The sequence below is a fragment of the Henckelia pumila genome, chromosome 2 (genome assembly GCF_033568475.1).
Source record: "Henckelia pumila isolate YLH828 chromosome 2, ASM3356847v2, whole genome shotgun sequence".
Taxonomy (NCBI): domain Eukaryota; kingdom Viridiplantae; phylum Streptophyta; class Magnoliopsida; order Lamiales; family Gesneriaceae; genus Henckelia; species Henckelia pumila.
In genome coordinates, this window is record NC_133121.1 from 151755198 (window position 1) to 151772786 (window position 17589).

Below are 17589 nucleotides of genomic sequence, written 5' to 3' on the forward strand. Positions count from 1 at the left end.
ATGTTTTCTTGCGTGTATTGCCTTTCCGAAAGGTGATGATATTTGGTTTGAAGGGTAAGTTAGTGGCCAGGTTTATTGGTACGTTCGAGTTCTTGGAAAAGGTTAGAGATGTGGCTTATCGTCTGGCATTACCGCCGTATCATTCCAACATTCATAACGTGTTCCACGTGTCGCTACTTCGTCAGTACATTTCATATGAGTCGCACATTCTGCAACCAGCGGAGATTCAGCTCGAGCCTGATTTTTCATACGTGGAGAAACCGCTCAGAATTATTGACAGGAAATACAAGGTGCTTCGGAGTAAGCGCATTCCTCTAGTCATGGTTCAGTGGCAGCGTCGAGGCACTGAGGAAGAAATTTGGGAGTTGGAGAGCCGTATGAATTCTGAGCATCCAAAATTGTTTTGATTGTATTATATTTCAGCAGTTTAGTTGTATTGTAAAAACTACAGTATTGTGATACAAGTTGTTTCTATTATTTTGTTGTGTTATCCTATTCCTGATTTGGAGGACGAAATCTCTTAAGTGGGAGAGAATGTAGTAATCCGTCTCCAAATTAAGTTAATCAAGTGTTTAATTATGTTTAGTTGGATAAAACCTGATTAAAGGATCCTCAAATGGGTTTAAGTAGTTGAGGAATGGATCCAGAACGGTAAAAAATGGTCCGTTAGTGTAGTAACCCGTACCCCAACTTAAGTAATTACATACTTAATCAAGGCTTAAAAGGTGAATACAGGATCGGAAAATCCAAAAGAAGTTTGAAGTTTCCGATGGAGATCGGAACGTCCGATGCAGGATCGGAACTTTCAATGGCAATCGGAGTTTCCGATTGATGATCGGAGCTTCCGATAACGTGCACCTATGACTAAGCTTCAGATTTTGACAAGTGTCGCACATGCAGAGATCAGAGCTTCCGATCTCGAACGGAGCTTCCGATCTCCGTAGTGAAATTTGCCTATAAATAGGGGCATTCAGATGTTAAATTCGATAAGAAAACATTCCGAGTGTTCAATCTATAGTAAGCAGCAGTTGAGGGCCATATCGGTACATAATAAGGTTCTGGAATAACCTTGGCGTGGTTATAGTCATTCAGAACTAGCGTCCTCAAAGGGCTATCGACGGACGAAGTTATGGTCCGGGAATCTGTTTAAGATTTGAGAGTATTTACTAGCTTAGTTAAGGCTTATAGAACTTGTGTAGTGATACAGTGAACTTTTGAATATAGGCTTGGAACCTAGGATCCTATTAGACTCAAACTAGCCTAGAGGTGCGTACACATTGACTGAGATTGCCAGCGAGTATACATGTTTATATGTTGCATTTTCTTGGCTTTATTATATGGCATGATGTATGATTTGCCGTTTTCCATATTCATATGTCATGTACATATATACATTGATCCTATACCTTGTTATACCTGATTATAAAGCCGCTCAGCTCTATACATGTTAGTCTGCCATTGAGAGTACCGCGACGGCGGGGACATGCATATCTGACTACTCTAGTGTACTAGATGGGTGTGGTTATACCCAGAGGTTGATCCGCGAGGATATAACACTCATTTGGCGCCGGTACTGAGCATGAATTTTCAAATGACCCTTTACCAGTCATCATGTTGCATGCATCATATACATATGTTTACTCATGTTTATGTACTGGGCGTTAGCGCTCATGTCCTAGTTGTTATCTTGGACACCCCATTCCACAGGGCAGGTCTCAGGATGGATGGAGCGGGTGGTTCGAGGTAGGACTAGGAGAGCTAGAGCTTTCAGGGGATTTTATTATACAGCAGATGTATAATATTTCTGATAGTTTTTACTTATTTAAAGTTTAGTCGATATGGTTGTATCACTACTGAAATAAGCTTGTAACTACTAAGATTTTCTATGTAAATTATGGGTTATGTTTTCGCAAGTTTTACTCTGTTTAGTTTCATGTTTTAAATAAGATTAATGCATGCCTTAATTCCCAGTTAGTAGGTGATTCCATGCAGGGTCACTAAATTTTTGGTATCAGAGCATGCTTAGATTTTGGGATTAGTACTTGGGATTTAGTCTAGTCTTAAGTAATTATTGCGCATTTGGGATTTTAATGTGCAAATCTTTTTCAGATACTGGCTGATGGAGGTAACGAGAGTCATGGTAATGTTGTCCAGGGAGGTGGTCATCAGCATCATCACCATCGCCATCATCAGGAGGATCGATATCGTCCTCATGAGGGTAGACATTGCTATTCTATCAATAAGATTATGCAGGTAGCACCGAAACCCTTGTTGGGAGGCAAGAATCCTGAGGAAGCGAGAAACTGGATGGCCAGGATCGAAAGTGATTTTCGTGATTTCGAGTGTACCGATGAGCAGAAGATGGAGGTTCTAGAGTTTGTTCTAGATGGACGTGCACGATTATGGTGGAACGCGAAGGCTGCTCAGGCGCGTACTGAGAGAGGATGGGTGACTTTGGAGGATTTCCGTCAGCAGTTTCAGAAATTATATTTTCCTCCAGCTATCCGTCAGGCACGATCGATGGAGTTTCTTACGCTGAGACAGATATCTATGACTATTGATGAATATCAGCAGCAATTTATTGATATGCTACCTTACAGTCCCCATATCAATGAGAGTGATGTGTCCAAGTATGATATCTTTCTGCAAGGCTTGAATCAGGATATCTATTCACAGGTTGTTGTCTGTGATGATCCGACATATTACGAGACTCTGGTTAATCGATGTCGTCAAGTGGAGAACAGCAATATGCGGGCCCTTTTGATGATGTCAGGGCAGCCTAGTGGATCTCTTGAGCCTAGGGCTCAATCTGTTGTGCAATCTAGACCTATGTTCTCTTCTACTACTACTTCTTCTGGATCTCGTGGTTCACGAGGTATGTTTCGGTTTGGAAATAAGAAGAAGAAAGATGAGTTTTGCAGTCACTGTGGTGGGAAGCATTCTGCAGCTTCTTGTCGGAAGGCTTCTGGTTCTTGTTTTATCTGTGGAGAGCAGGGACATCTGTGGAGAGATTGTCCTCAGCATACGGGAGCTGCGAGTGGATCGGGATCACAGATAGAATCTCAGGCTTCTACTCATTCACGACAGCAGTTAGCGCCACCTAGTTCTTTTAGTTTCCGTCCACACACGCAAGGGAAGGTATTTGATCTGTCTTAGGAGCAGGCTACTGAGGGAAGCGATTGCATGTTGGCAGGTACCTTTCTGTTATGTGGTATTCCTGCACTTGTTTTAATTGATACTGGAGCATCACATTTTTTTATTTCTAGTTGCTTTGTTAAAAGACATAGATTACCTTATATATCATTAGACCTGGATTTAGTTGTATCTACTCCGTTAGAGAAGAAAATAGTAACTAAGCGTCTAGTGATGGGTTGCCTTCTAGATTTTGAGGGTCATTTGTTGTCTGCTAATCTGATGATCTTAGCGATGGCAAAAATTGACTGTATTTTGGGAATAGATATACTGATATTGTATCACGCTACTATGGATTGTTATCAGCGTTTGGTACAGTTTCATCCTGTTGAGGATGAAAGCTGGTACTTTTATGGTAAGGGTACGCAACCTCCGATGCCACTCGTTTCGGCTCTGAAGGCATGTCATGTCTTAGAGTCAGGTGGGGAGGGATACCTCATTTATGCAGTTGATATGTCCACGAGTAGTCCGGGTATTGATCAGTTACCGGTTGTCAGCGAGTTTTCTTATGTATTCCCTGATGAGATTCCTGATTTTTCTCCGGTTTGAGAAGTTAAATTTGGTATTGATCTAGTATAAGGAACAACACCTATGTCCCGAGCACCTTATCGTCTGGAACCGTCAGAGATGAGGGAATTGAAACAGCAGTTGCAGGATCTGCTTGATAAGGGATATATTTATCCGAGTGTTTCTCCGTGGGGAGCACCTGTTTTGTTCGTCAAGAAGAAGGATGGATCGATGCGATTATGTATTGATTACATGCAGCTGAATCGTGTCACCATCAAGAATAAGTATCCTTTGCCGTGGATTGATGATCTGTTTGATCAATTTCAGGGTACTTCTATCTACTCTAAGATAGATCTGAGATCTGGATACCACCATATGCTGGTACGAGACTCAGATATTTCTACGACTGCTTTCAGGACCAGATACGGGCATTATGAATTTTTGGTGATGCCATTTGGTTTGACGAATGCATCGGAAGTCTTTCTGAATCTGATGAATCAAGTATTTCGAGAATATCTGGATAGATTCCTCATCGTCTTCATTGATGATATTCTTGTCTATTCTCATGACAAGGATGAGCATGCACAACATCTGAGGATTGTTTTGCAGACGTTACGAGATAAGCAACTATATGCGAAATTGAGCAAGTGTGAATTTTGGCTTGATCGGGTAGTATTTCTCGGTCATGTGATTTCTAGTGAAGGAATATCTATTGATCCTAGTAAGATAGAGGCAGTGCTGAACTGGTCTCGTCCGATGACGGTTGCTGAGATTCGAAGTTTTTTGGGTCTAGTTGGTTATTACCGTCGGTTCATCGATAATTTTGCACAGTTGGCCAGGTCTTTGACTTAGATTACATGGAAATATGTTGCCTTCATATGGTCCTCGTATTGTGAGGAATCATTTCACGAGCTGCGTAGACGTCTTACTACTGCACCTGTGCTAGCTTTACCTTCTGAATCAGGAGAGTATATTGTCTATACTAATGCCTCTGGTCAGGGAATAGGATGTGTTCTGACAGAGCATGGACATGTTATTGCCTATGCTTCTTGACAGTTGAAGAAGCATGAGAATAATTATCCAGTGCATGATCTCGAGTTAGCTGCCAATTTATTTGCGCTCAAGATCTGGAGACATTATCTTTATGGCAAGAAATTTGATATATTCACGGATCACAAGAGTCTGAAATATTTATTAACTTAGGCGAAATTGAATATGCGACAGAGACGCTGGATGGATCTATTGAAGGATTATGATTGTGAAATCAAATATCATCCAGGTTCTACAAATCTGACTGTTGATGCTCTAAGTCGGCAAGTTATACTTTTTGCACTTCAGACTAGTGAATTATCACATATGATTCAGGAGTGTTGTTCTATGAGTTTCACACTCAAGCACAAGAAAGGAAGAGATGGAATTCGCTTGTATACTGTTCTATCTGAGCCAGCATTGTATTCTCATATTAGAGATGCTCATATATCTGATGTTAATACTCAGCGTTTGGAACGTCTAGGCAATGGAGATAACACATCTGGATTTCATTACCAGGCAGATGGTTTATTGTGCTTATCTAATCGAGTTTTTGTACCTGATGTTGCGGAGCTCAGGAATGATATTCTTTCTCAAGCTCACAGAAGTCGTTTATCTATTCATCCTGGTAGTATGAAAATGTATAAGGATTTGCGAATTAGATTTTGGTGGAAGGGGATGAAGTAAAGTGTGTATCAATTTGTTTCTCGATGTTTGGTTTGTCAACAGGTCAAGGCTGAACACCGACGACCAGGTGGACTGTTGCAGAATCTTGAAATTCCTCAATGGAAATGGGAACATGTGACTATGGATTTTGTTACCCATTTGCCTATGACACCACGACAGTGTGATGCTATCTGGGTCGTTAATGATCGTTTGACGAAATCAGCGCACTTTATTCCTTATAACCGAGAATATTCTTATGATCGCATGACACGCTTATACATTCAGAAGATAGTACGATTGCATGGGATTCCGGTGAGTATCGTCAGTGATAGAGATCCGCGGTTTACCTCACATTTCTGTGGTAGTTTTCAGCAGGCGTTGGTTACCACTCTAAGTTTAAGTACAGCATATCATCCAGAGATTGATGGGCAGTCAGAGCGGACGATTCATACGTTGGAGGATATGCTTCGTTCTTCTGTTATGGATCTTGGTTTATCTTGGAATGATCAGTTACCTTTGATTGAATTTTCCTACAACAACAATTATCATCGTAGTATTGATATGGCACCTTTTGAGGCACTGTATGATCGCCGATGTCATACTAAATTATTTTGGGATGAAGTAGGAGAGCGACAAGTTGAAGGTCCCGAGTTGGTGCAGCAGATTTTTGATAAGGTAGATTTGATCAAGAGAAGGATAAAGGCTTCTCAAGATAGACAAGCCAGCTATGCGAATATTCACCGTAGACCTTTGTAGTTTGAGCATGGTGAGTACGTCTTTTTGCAAGTGTCACCTTTCAGGAAGGTGCTGAGATTTGGATTGAAATGCAAGTTGTCACCCCGTTTCATTGGGTCTTTCCAAATACTTGAAAAGATCTGAGATGTTGCATATCGTTTGGCTTTACCGCCTTATCTTTCCAGTATTCATGATGTTTTTCATATATCATTACTTCGATAGTACATAGCTGATGAGTCACACATCATTCAGCCTACTGATGTTTAGCTAGAGTCAGATCTGACGTATGTCGAATGACTACTCTGTATCCTAGACAGGAAGGAGAAAGTGCTGCGAAACAAGACTATACCACTTGTGATGGTACAGTGGTAGCGACGAGGTGTTGAAGAATCAACTTGGGTGACCAAGAGCCGTATGAGAATGGAATATCCTGAGTTGTTTATTTAGTACTTTTGATTTCCATGTAATGATGTAATTACAGTTGTTGTAATAAAACATGGTTTGAAGTATTAATTTCTTATTTTTACTTTAGATGTATTTTGCGGACGAAATATCTACAGGAGGGAAGAATGTAATAACCCGTACCCTGACTTAAGTAATTACATACTTAATCAAGATTTTAAAGGTGTATACAGGATCAGAATGTCCGAAGGAAGTTCGAAGTTTCCGATGGAGATCGGAACTTCCGAGGGCAATCGAAGTTTCTGATCGATGATCGGAGATTCCAATGACATGCACCTATGACTAAGCTTCAGATTTTGACAAGTGTTGCGCATGCAGAGATCGGAGCTTCCGATCCCGAACGGAGCTTCCGGTCTCCGTCGTGAAATTTTCCTATAAATAGGGGCATTCAGATGTTAAATTCGATAAGAAAACATTCCGAGTGTTCAGTCTATATTAAGCAGCAGTTGAGGGACCTATCGGTACATAATAAGGTTCTGAAATAACCTTGGCGTCGTTATAGTCATTCAGAACTAGCGTCCTCAAAGGGCTATCGACAGACGAAGGTATGGTCCAAGAATCTGTTTAAGATTTGAGAGTATTTACTAGCTTAGTTAAGACTTATAGAACTTGTGTAGTGATACAGTGAACTTTTGAATATAGGCTTGGAACCTAGGATCCTATTAGACTCAAACTAGCCTAGAGGTGCGTACACACTGACTGAGATTGCCAGCGAGTATACATGTTTATATGTTTCATTTTCTTGGATTTATTATATGGCATGATGTATGATTTGCCGCTTTCCATATCCATATGTCATGTGCATATACACGTTGAGCCTATACCTTGTTATACCTGATTATAGAGCCGCTCAGCTCTATACATGTTAGTCTGTCATTGAGAGCACCACGACAGCGGGGACATGTATGTCTGACTACTCTAGTGTACTAGATGGGTGTGGTTGTACCCAGAGGTTGATCCGTGAGGATACAACACCCATTTGGCGCTGGTACTGAGCATGACTTTTCAGATGACCCTTTACCAGTCATCATGTTTCATGCATCATATACATATGTTTACTCATGTTTATGTACTGGGCGTTAGCGCTTATGTCCTAGTTGTTATCTTGGACACCCCATTCCACGGGGCAGGTCGCGGGATGGACGAAGTGGGTGGTTTGAGGTAGTACTATGAGATCCAGAGCTTTCAGGGGTTTTTATTATACAGCATGATTCGATATAGCTGTATAATATTTCAGACAGTTTTTACTTACTTAAAGTTTATTCGATATGGTTGTATCATTACTAAAATAAGCTTGTAACTACTAAGCTTTGCTATGTAAATTATGGGTTATGTTTCCGCAAGTTTTACTCTGTTTAGTTTCATGTTTTAAATAAGATTAATGCATGCCTTACTTTCCAGTTAGTAGGTGATTCCATGCAGGGTCACTACAGATAGAGCTTTGAGCTTCGGGAGGATCGGAAGCTCCGAACAGAGTTCAGAAGCTCCGAAGTGATCGGAGTCATAGTTTTGGGTTTGGAAGCTCTGGGGAGTTCGGAAGCGCAGAAGTGGGATCGAAATCTCCGAATGTCCCAAATTGCCAGTTGTCCGGAATATTACGTAAGCAGTGACGTCAAGGAGATCGGAAGCTCCGAAGTGGGATCAAAAGCTTCGATCTACTGTCGGCAGGCAGCCTATAGAAGCAAGACACGTAGTTGGCAGATAGAGATTGGAAGCACGGATCGGAAGCTCCGATCGTGCGATCAGAGGTTCCGATCGTTGTCTATATATAGGGGTGCCGAGGTTCATTTCTATTCGCCCATTTCCTCTTCTCTCTCGTTCCTAGCTTCTTCTAGTTAGTTTTAGGGGTTCCTAGGCGCCTTACTGGAGGGCCGAGACTGGCGGAGCACTGCGGGGGTAGTAACGGAGCATTGCCTGAGTTTTGAGGCAGTCACCATCAGCGGGCTGACGACGGACGCAAGTATAATTTTGGATCACTATAGAGATTAGAGAGTATGTAATAGCTTCGTTAAGGCTTTTAGAGAGTTATAAGTGATATGATGATTATTGCTTATAGGATTGGTCTTTGAGTACCTGGACTGCTAGGTTGCTAGGGTGCTTGATTTGTCTGGATAGAGGTACGGACGTACTATCTAAGAAATCCTGGTTGAGTAAGCATGTTCTATGTCTGCATGTTTTATGTGGCATTAATTATATGTGCATTTATTATGTCACTGATATTATGCTACATGCATTGACACGTTGAGCTTGTATTTCATTGATACTACCATCAGAGGGGTTGCTCAGCCCCGTTATATTTTGTGTATGGGAACCATAGTTTTGGACCCGGATATATCCACGGTTTATGGTATGGGAGTACCTCCTAATGCGACGGCCCAGTTTGCTACATACCATGGTGCCTTTGACTGAGCAGAGTTCTATTGAGGATAGGTTTCCTATACCTTCACTTGCATTTGCATTCATAGCACCTGTATACTCATACTTTCGTACTTGACGTTTTAAGCTTGTGTCCATGGTTTTGTTCTGGACACCCTATTTCACGAGGCAGGACTTAGGTTGGACGGACCGGGTGGTAGCGGTCGTTGATCTGCAGGGAGGATTGTATCATTCCAGGTTTTCTGTATTGAGGTTTTGGAATTTAGTTTTTGATTGGGTTGTATTATTATTTGAGAAATCGGTTGTTCTGCCAATCGATTTTAAGATTTTTTTTTTAAAATATTTCTGTTGTATCTGTAGTTTTAATTGGATTAAGTAAATTCATCCTTAAGCTTTGATTAAGAAGTGAACCGGGTTGGGTCACTACAGCTTATCTCCCCTAACCTCTCCCACCCTGTATCCCACAGCTAATTTGATCTTTTGGTGGTAGGCCGAGGCCACATCAATGAGAGCATTCATGTTGGCCTGCCCATGATGACGTTGTAAGAAGAGGGGGCATTCGCCACTGTAAATAACGTCATTATTGTTCTTCTAAAATTACCTGATCCCGGAATCAAATTCGGTAACTTCTATCTCCGGGGATGTATGGTATGGCCCGCAAAACCATAGAGTGTTGTCTTGATAGGGCTCAAGCTATAACCCTTCAAATCCTTCTGGTCAAAGGCCCCTTGTAAGATTAAATAGACAGAGCTCTCAGAATCTACGAACACCCTCCACAAATCATAGTTAGCAACCATGACCTGTATAACCAGAGCATCATTGTGAGGGGAACACGCATCCTCCATGTCTTGGGGACCAAAACTGATCACCAGGCTGTCCATCCAAGTGCCCAATTCCAAACCATACTTTCCTTCCTACTCCAATCCTTTCTCGCTCGGTTGGAGTCTTTGTCAGTCGATCCAGCCTCATGTTAATGAAACCCCGAGTTGGGACATCCTCTTGCCGCCTGATCTCCCTTCTAGGAGTCGGCTCTCAATCCCCTCTACCAGCCTGGTCGATTGGGGCTGTCTTAGGAAGCCCGGGTGCACGATTCCCCTGTACCCACGGGGGTCCTCAGTGTTTCTTCCCTGGTGGTTTGAAATCCGTAGGGCTCTGTCTCTTCTGATCCGGTTTAAGTTTTTTACACTCACTTGTTGATAAGTGCATTGTATGCACTTAATTTGCATATGATTTTATTTGACTTTTTTTATGTATCGAGTGAATTTTATGCGTATTTTTTGTTATTTTTGTGAGATGAAAGGATTGGAGGAAAAGTACCGAGAAGAGGCGGAAGAATGAATTACGGAGCTGTAAGTTTAAAAAATTACTGGAGCTGCTAGAGACATCCAAATCCGATCTCCACAGTTGAAATTGAATTTAGGATGTTTTAAAGCTGCTGTCCAAATTTCAGCTCGATCCAACGGCTAGAACTCCGGCTATGCATTTTTAAAGAATTTTGCGCAAAAGGAAGGTTGCAGTAGCACCTAGGCGCAATTCTGAAGCGCCTAGGTGCTTAGTCTGTTCGAAAGAAAAAAAATTAAAACGAAAGAGCAGCGCCCCCGCGCTTCTGTGTGCGAGAAGTGTGCGATTTTTTAGTTTTTAAAATACATGATTTGTCGACCTTTATTTGGCGGGCTTCGAGGACATATACAAAAAACTTCAAGGATACAATAGAGAGGGAAGAAGCTGCACAAGAGCCGTACAAATTTGAGAGAATCTAGAGAAGAATAAGCGGCACCCAAATAACACAACCACACACAACTACGCATTCAAGGAGGCCTGGGACACGGATTTGAGACGTGAGAGCGAACGACAAGGGATAATCGAATCACAAGACAGAGGACATTCATCTGGGAACGAAGAATCAACTTTACTCTGTGATTTTTATTATCTGACTTGATTTATTATGAGATTTTTGAATATGTCTATGTGTTTAATTATTTCATTATAAACTTATTTGTTGTTTCTAGAGATTGACGGATCTTGATTTGAGTTTCATGTTTTGACTATTATTTTGTCTACTACTCCCTCCATCTCAATTATATTGTCCATGTTTCCTTTTTTGTTTGTCCCAAATATATATTCATATACCATATTTAGTAATATTTTTTTACACTTCTTTACTAATATACCCTTATTAACTACACCTTGAAAATTGTGAAATCATTTTTTAATACATTAAATAGGGATAAAATAAGAAGTCTATAAAAAATTTACTTTTCCAATAAATTTTTCTTAATCTGTGTGAAAAATGGTAATATATATGGGACGGAGTGAGTATTATTTATTCTTAAAAATTTATTTGTGTATTCCTGTTTTGATTGTCTTTCAATTACTTGATCACTAATTGAATTGTTATATTTATTTGAAATCTGGCACTTGGGAGAGGAGATTTGAATAGGATCAGAGGAAAACACAACATAGGATTTTTGTAGAGTTCGGGTGGACTACAAGTTCCTTTGAGGTCATTTAAAGAGAACCATAGAACTTGATTAAATTATTTTATTGTTTGATTTCTGATAAGGATATCGAAATTGACATTAGAATCATAAAATTTACTCAAAACTCGGGAGAGACAATAAATAACAGTTAAGGGTTCTTGGCCTATAAATTGGAATAGATGATATTATCAATTGATATGATTTACATGAATGAAAATTGAGTGAAATCTTGTATCTAGAACCCATCTCAGACCATGTGCCCAAAGTCGTTCTTGAAATTCTGGCTCATTTAATTTAATTTATTTTATTGAATTTAAAACTTTGATTTTCTAAACAAAATTGAGATTATTTTAATTACAGTATTTAGTGTGAATATAAATTTTCAATCCTCATGAGAACGATACTCTACTTATCATATATTAAAACTTGACAATTGTGCGCTTGCGAGCATAAAATTATTCAACACTTGTGTCATGGGTACATTCCTGAAGATATGCGCAGTATTTTCGTGGCTCTTTCTTCTGGGCTCCTCCTCTCGAGGTGCTCCTTGAAGGACATACTCCTCCTCTTAGATATTCACCATCCGATCTCGGGCACTTTTTAGGGGTGTGTATTGGGTGAAGCGTCCCAGGTGATCATTCCTTGATCCCCGAGTTTCCCGTCTTAATTCTCTGATCTCATCCTCCTTCTCTCTAAGCTATCTCCCTTTTCTTCTAGGCTTTATCCATATTGATATATTTTCTTCCCGGGACAATAAATCCTTACAATAAGGGATCTTCTTTACCAAAGACCGAAATGACCCCCCACTCCTTCTCGGAGCCCTTATGTAAAGGCTGTGGTTTTGGTTTCTGGAGCACAAATAGGGACTTCCAAGGCAGCCCAGTTAATTTTTTTTATGTATGCCCGTAAGGACTCATCCCCTATCTTCCTTACTCCAAATAAACTGAAAGAAAACTTCTTGTACCTCTTGCTGCTACTGAAGTGCTGCAAAAAAACTTCTCGGAATTCTCTAAAAGACAGGATAATTTGAGGCTTCAATATTTCGAACCACCTCTGTGATGAGTCAACCAGGGTGGCCAAGAAAGCTTTGCACTTGATCCTGTCTTCTTAACAGTACAACATATCAATGTTCTTGAATCAGGCCAGATGCTCCTCGGGGTCAGTGCTCCCGTCATATTCCTGAACCTTATCGGATTTATAATTAACAGGTAGGGGCTCATTCACCACCTCAGCCAAGAATAGGCAACCTCGAGCTTTCACTTGCTGGGATGATGAGGATCCTCCCTTCCCCTCCAACTCTCACATTTTATTTTGGAGTTCCCCAGTTCCTCTGCCATGGTCAGGGCCTTGGAGACTGTATGGGAGCTCTCCTCCTGTTCCAACTCTCATCCTCGGGGCCTTTCCATAGGCTGGGACCGGCCCCGATCTTCCTCTTCTTCAAGATAAAAACTATTGTCTCGTATACTCTTCCTTTCCAATGCATTTTGTATGGGCAGAACACCAGCTGTGCATACTCTGCCATAGTTAGAGTGATCCTTCGCTATTAATCTGGCACGCATTGTGTCCTTCGGCTCCAGGGATCTCGCCCTCTGGGGTGCGTTTTGATTTTTTATTTGCGTGAGAACCATATCTATGTCTATAGATCTGGTTTCCCATAGACGGCGCCAATGATGTCACCCGGTAAAATCAGATAGTCTAGGTGGGATATTTTTCAAAAATGGATAGAAGCTCCAACCGTTCTGAAGGAAAAAATTAATGTAGAGAGTATATTTTTAGAGATGAAGTGAACTCCCTATTTTACCTTTGCTTGAGGTACTTATAAGGCCTCAGATTCAGTGGTCATGAAGCCAAGTCGTGGACCACGTTTTTTCATCATGCTCAAGCAGGTGATCATGGGAGGTAACGTCCATGAATTATCGGTGAGAATAACCCACGGTTCCTTGACCCAGTCTCCTTTCTAGGGTAGATTACTCCCGAACTACCAAACCTCCCCGATCTCAGCCCCTTATCCCAACTATTTCTTCCCGATCCTGGGTTCTCGAGGATTCATCTCTGGGATTCCTGTCTGCCAGGGTTATCCTGCCCTCCTCCTTGAGGCTCCTCATACCAGTCCCAGGTCCATTGATAGCCCGGGAACTTCCTGGGGTTGCAGTTCGAATACAGGTATCTCCGCTACTTCATAAAATTACACATACATATTTGTTTGATCTCTCTACCTAGTAAGGACACTTATTTTACCCGAACAATCTCCTCCCAATAATTTCACTCCTTGCAATCAATGAGAATCGAACCGATGACCTTGGTTTTGATACCAATTGTAGAACCGAGTGCTTGCCGCTTTACCAAAAGCTATAGCTGATGGTAATAGTGCAACTCAAATCTTTTAAACCGCACAACATCCCAAGCACCATGGTTTGATCGGTATACCCAGCATGGAGAATTATTATACCCCAAAATTATTATTTGTGGCTAATTGATCAGTCTAATATATGTAATCCCTTGAAGGGTTTAAGTCATAGATCATTTATTATAACCCACCACATCAGGATCTTAACTTATCACGGTTCGAAAATTTCATTTACACTCCAAATTCAAATCATAAAAATACCATAAAAATATTTGTAATAAACAGAATTCATGTCGATTCAAGAGTAGAAAAGTACTTAACAAGATTTGAACATATTATGAATGATAAAATTTTAAAGCGTAAATATTATTTTAAAACGAAAGCCCACTTACCGAGTTCCGAATGCACTTGATCACAACTTGTTGGTAGCTTCAATTCGCAGGGGATCAAAATCGTTCTTCTCGTTAGGTTTTATATTGTGAGGATGACAAAGCCTAATGAATCTAGGCCATATATAAAAATCTCAAAAAAAGGTGTGTCTCGCCCTATTTTGATCCCAAACAGGCCTCCAAAGGAATACACAAAAGAAAGAGTGATGAAGTTTTCGGATTTTCATATGTATATAAATCAGTCAACTTTTAGAAAGGTTTGTGACATATGGAACCATCTGATCTAAGTGAAATTTGTTCAAGACGTTCAGTGAAATAAATTGTAAACGGCGGAGATCAGGTTTGGGGTTGTTTGAATCCACTTTTATACGACGAATAGAAGCTATTTTTTTTAGTATAATATGTGCATAATTCTTGAAAAGGTGTTTCGTGGAATTATGGCCGTTGGATCGGGCTGAAATTTGGATAGAAAATATCCACTTATTCTATAATATTAATGGTGAAGATTGGATTCGGATCTCTATAGCATCGGAAATAGGCCTTGGACATATTGCTGCTTTTTCGAACTTGACTCGAAATTTGAGAGAATTTGTGGTGTGATTTTTTGATGGCTTGAGGGTCTATTTATAGGCATCCAAAAGTTATCAAGATCAACTAGGATACCTAAGTTTCAAAGTTTGAATAAAATTCTACCTTCAAAATTTCACTCATTCTTGATTGCAAATAAATTAATATGTCCAATATCCTTACCTTGAATATATTTTATCCGGATATGCAAACTTAAAAAATTCAATCTTATTGATATTACGGTACAATCATCTTCAAGAAAATCAAGATTATCAAGAAATCAAGAAAATCAAGATTTTATTATTTTGTATTATTTTAAATAAAAAAATCCGGGGTTTCACAAGAACTATTCCAATAAGTTGTTTATGAAGTAGGTAACGACCAACAAACTTGCTAACGAGGAATTGCTGGATTGATGTTTGACCATCCAGATTAGATAATCAATCTGATCCTCTCATTTCAGGTTGTTTGCACACAAAAATTGACGAGTGGGTTTTGTGAGCTTGCCAGGCACATGTTGTGCCAAAATATGAGAAAAAGTGAAAAAATAAATATTTAACTTCTAAAACAAATGATTATGAGTCCCGGTTCCACCGTCGGTCTCAGTTTCATCAGTTAGGCAACAAAGAACACAAGAAATGGATTGAATAAAATTTCATGATGGCAATCAAAAAAGTAACTTTGCCACTAAAAAATTGAATATGGACAAAAAATTTCCATAAAAACATAAAAATATAAAACTGAAAATGTCGAGGAACTAATCAAAATATTTTGGAAAAAGAAAATATGATGAAGCTTCGAAAATCTTCAAGTGAGTATGCTGTGATTTGAGAGCTTTTTGTTGGATTGAGTGATTGTTGATTTCTTGATTTCTGGATGGATCCTTTTTATATGCTGGTTTTCGAGTCAGTTCTTCAACTGCTCAACTCCATTATCCCACTACTTGCAGCATTAACCACCCCATTAACAACCTCACTAACTCTTAACAGGTTTGACTTGGTCTTCCTCTCATTCTTTCTGCTTAGTTGTTGGTTCCCGAGTCAGTTTCTCAACTGTTAAATTACATTAGCCTACTACTTGCAGCACAAACAACCCCACTAACTCTTAGTTGTTTTGACTTGGTCTTCCTCTCACTCTTTCTGCTGGTTGCTGAGTCAGTTCTTCAACTGTTCAACTCTATTAGCCCACTACTTACAGCATTAACAACCTCACTAACTCTTAATTATTTTGAATTGGTCATCTCTTCTTTCTCCGTTTGGTTCCCCGAGTGTCCAACTTCACCCTCCCATTACATGCATTGTGGGTCTTGAAAGTTTTTGACTAATTCTTTGTAGTTCGTTCCTGTAACCTTCTTGAACCTTAATTCATCGAGGTTCATCACAAAAATTTTTAATAGATTGAATGATAAATTAATGATCCAAATTAATTTATAGTGATGATGTTGATTTTTTACCTCGGGTTCGGCCTGGTAGAGCGGATCCCCAAATCTTTTCAAAATGGGGTCGAGTCGAGCACGTCGATGTTTTGCACAGATAGAAACTCCGTTAGGGGGCGCCGAAAGTGTTTTCGGTGTGACCCCTCCGATGCCTAAGTCAGTGCTCGAAGTGAAAGAGCGTGACAAAAGAGAAGAATAAGAGAATATGTGTGCGTGAATGTGTGAGAAAAAAGTGAATAGAAAAGTGAATGAATAAAACCATGCACCATACCTATATTTATAGGGGATGGAGTGGTAAGTTACCTTGTTAAGGTAGAATTTGTGTTAGGGTAGGATTCTAATTAAGGTAGAAACCTACATCAAGTAGAATGGACTTATCTGTTTAAGATCCTTAGATATGATCGAAGCTTCTAGATATTGGGCCTTGGTCGGGCTTATACCATAAGCACTACTCATATTTGTTTGAACTCGCATCTCATCCATGGATAGCGCATTAGGCCCAGGTCGGGCATTCGTCCCAACCAGCTAGGGCTCGGCCGAATGGACTTATGATTGAGACTAAACTTTAAAACCATAACCTCCTTTTCTAGTTGGGCTTAAGACAGCCTGGGCTCTTCATAACATAGGTTTTAATGGGCTTCAGAGCACCTTTTCAAGACCATAATTTATTGGGTTCGGGTCGGATCAGACCCATATATTTTTATGGGCATCATGTAGATTAAATACATGTAATATTATTTTTTACTGCATCAACTGTATATAGGAGTGCTGAATATATTGTTTCTCACTCTAGAATTTGCTATTAGCTTTGATCTAGCTCGAAGACAACATCATATAGTTGTATTAAGACAACATCATATAAAAAACGTTGAATTACCTCACAATATTCATTGTAAGAAATTGAAGTCGCTAGGGCAATGGATAATCCCCTTGTATTGCTCGAGATTTTAATGGTTATACGTCTCACGAGCCTATAATTTATTTGTTTTTACCACATAAACTGCTTATTTATTTATTTATCAATTATTTATTATTATTTAATTAATTAACGAACAAGTTTACAGACCCATTACTTATTATTTAAATATTGATGAATTTTGAGGTGACACGAGAAACATGTAGGGTCACACCTTTGATTGATTGATTGAGAGATGGATAGACTAGATGGGATTTCTTGTCATTTATTGCCAAATTTTATCCCAATTTTGATACTCATGTCAGATTTCATAAATTAATTTCTGACTTATAAACCATAGAATACAAGTTCAAAAGCACAATTTATTTTAATGTTTATGGATGTCGTTTCGATATTTTGTAAGGTGACGTGTTTTAATAATACAAATAATTGGTGGACTATTTACCTTATATGAGTAAAATGTATATATATAAAAATGATCCCCTGTA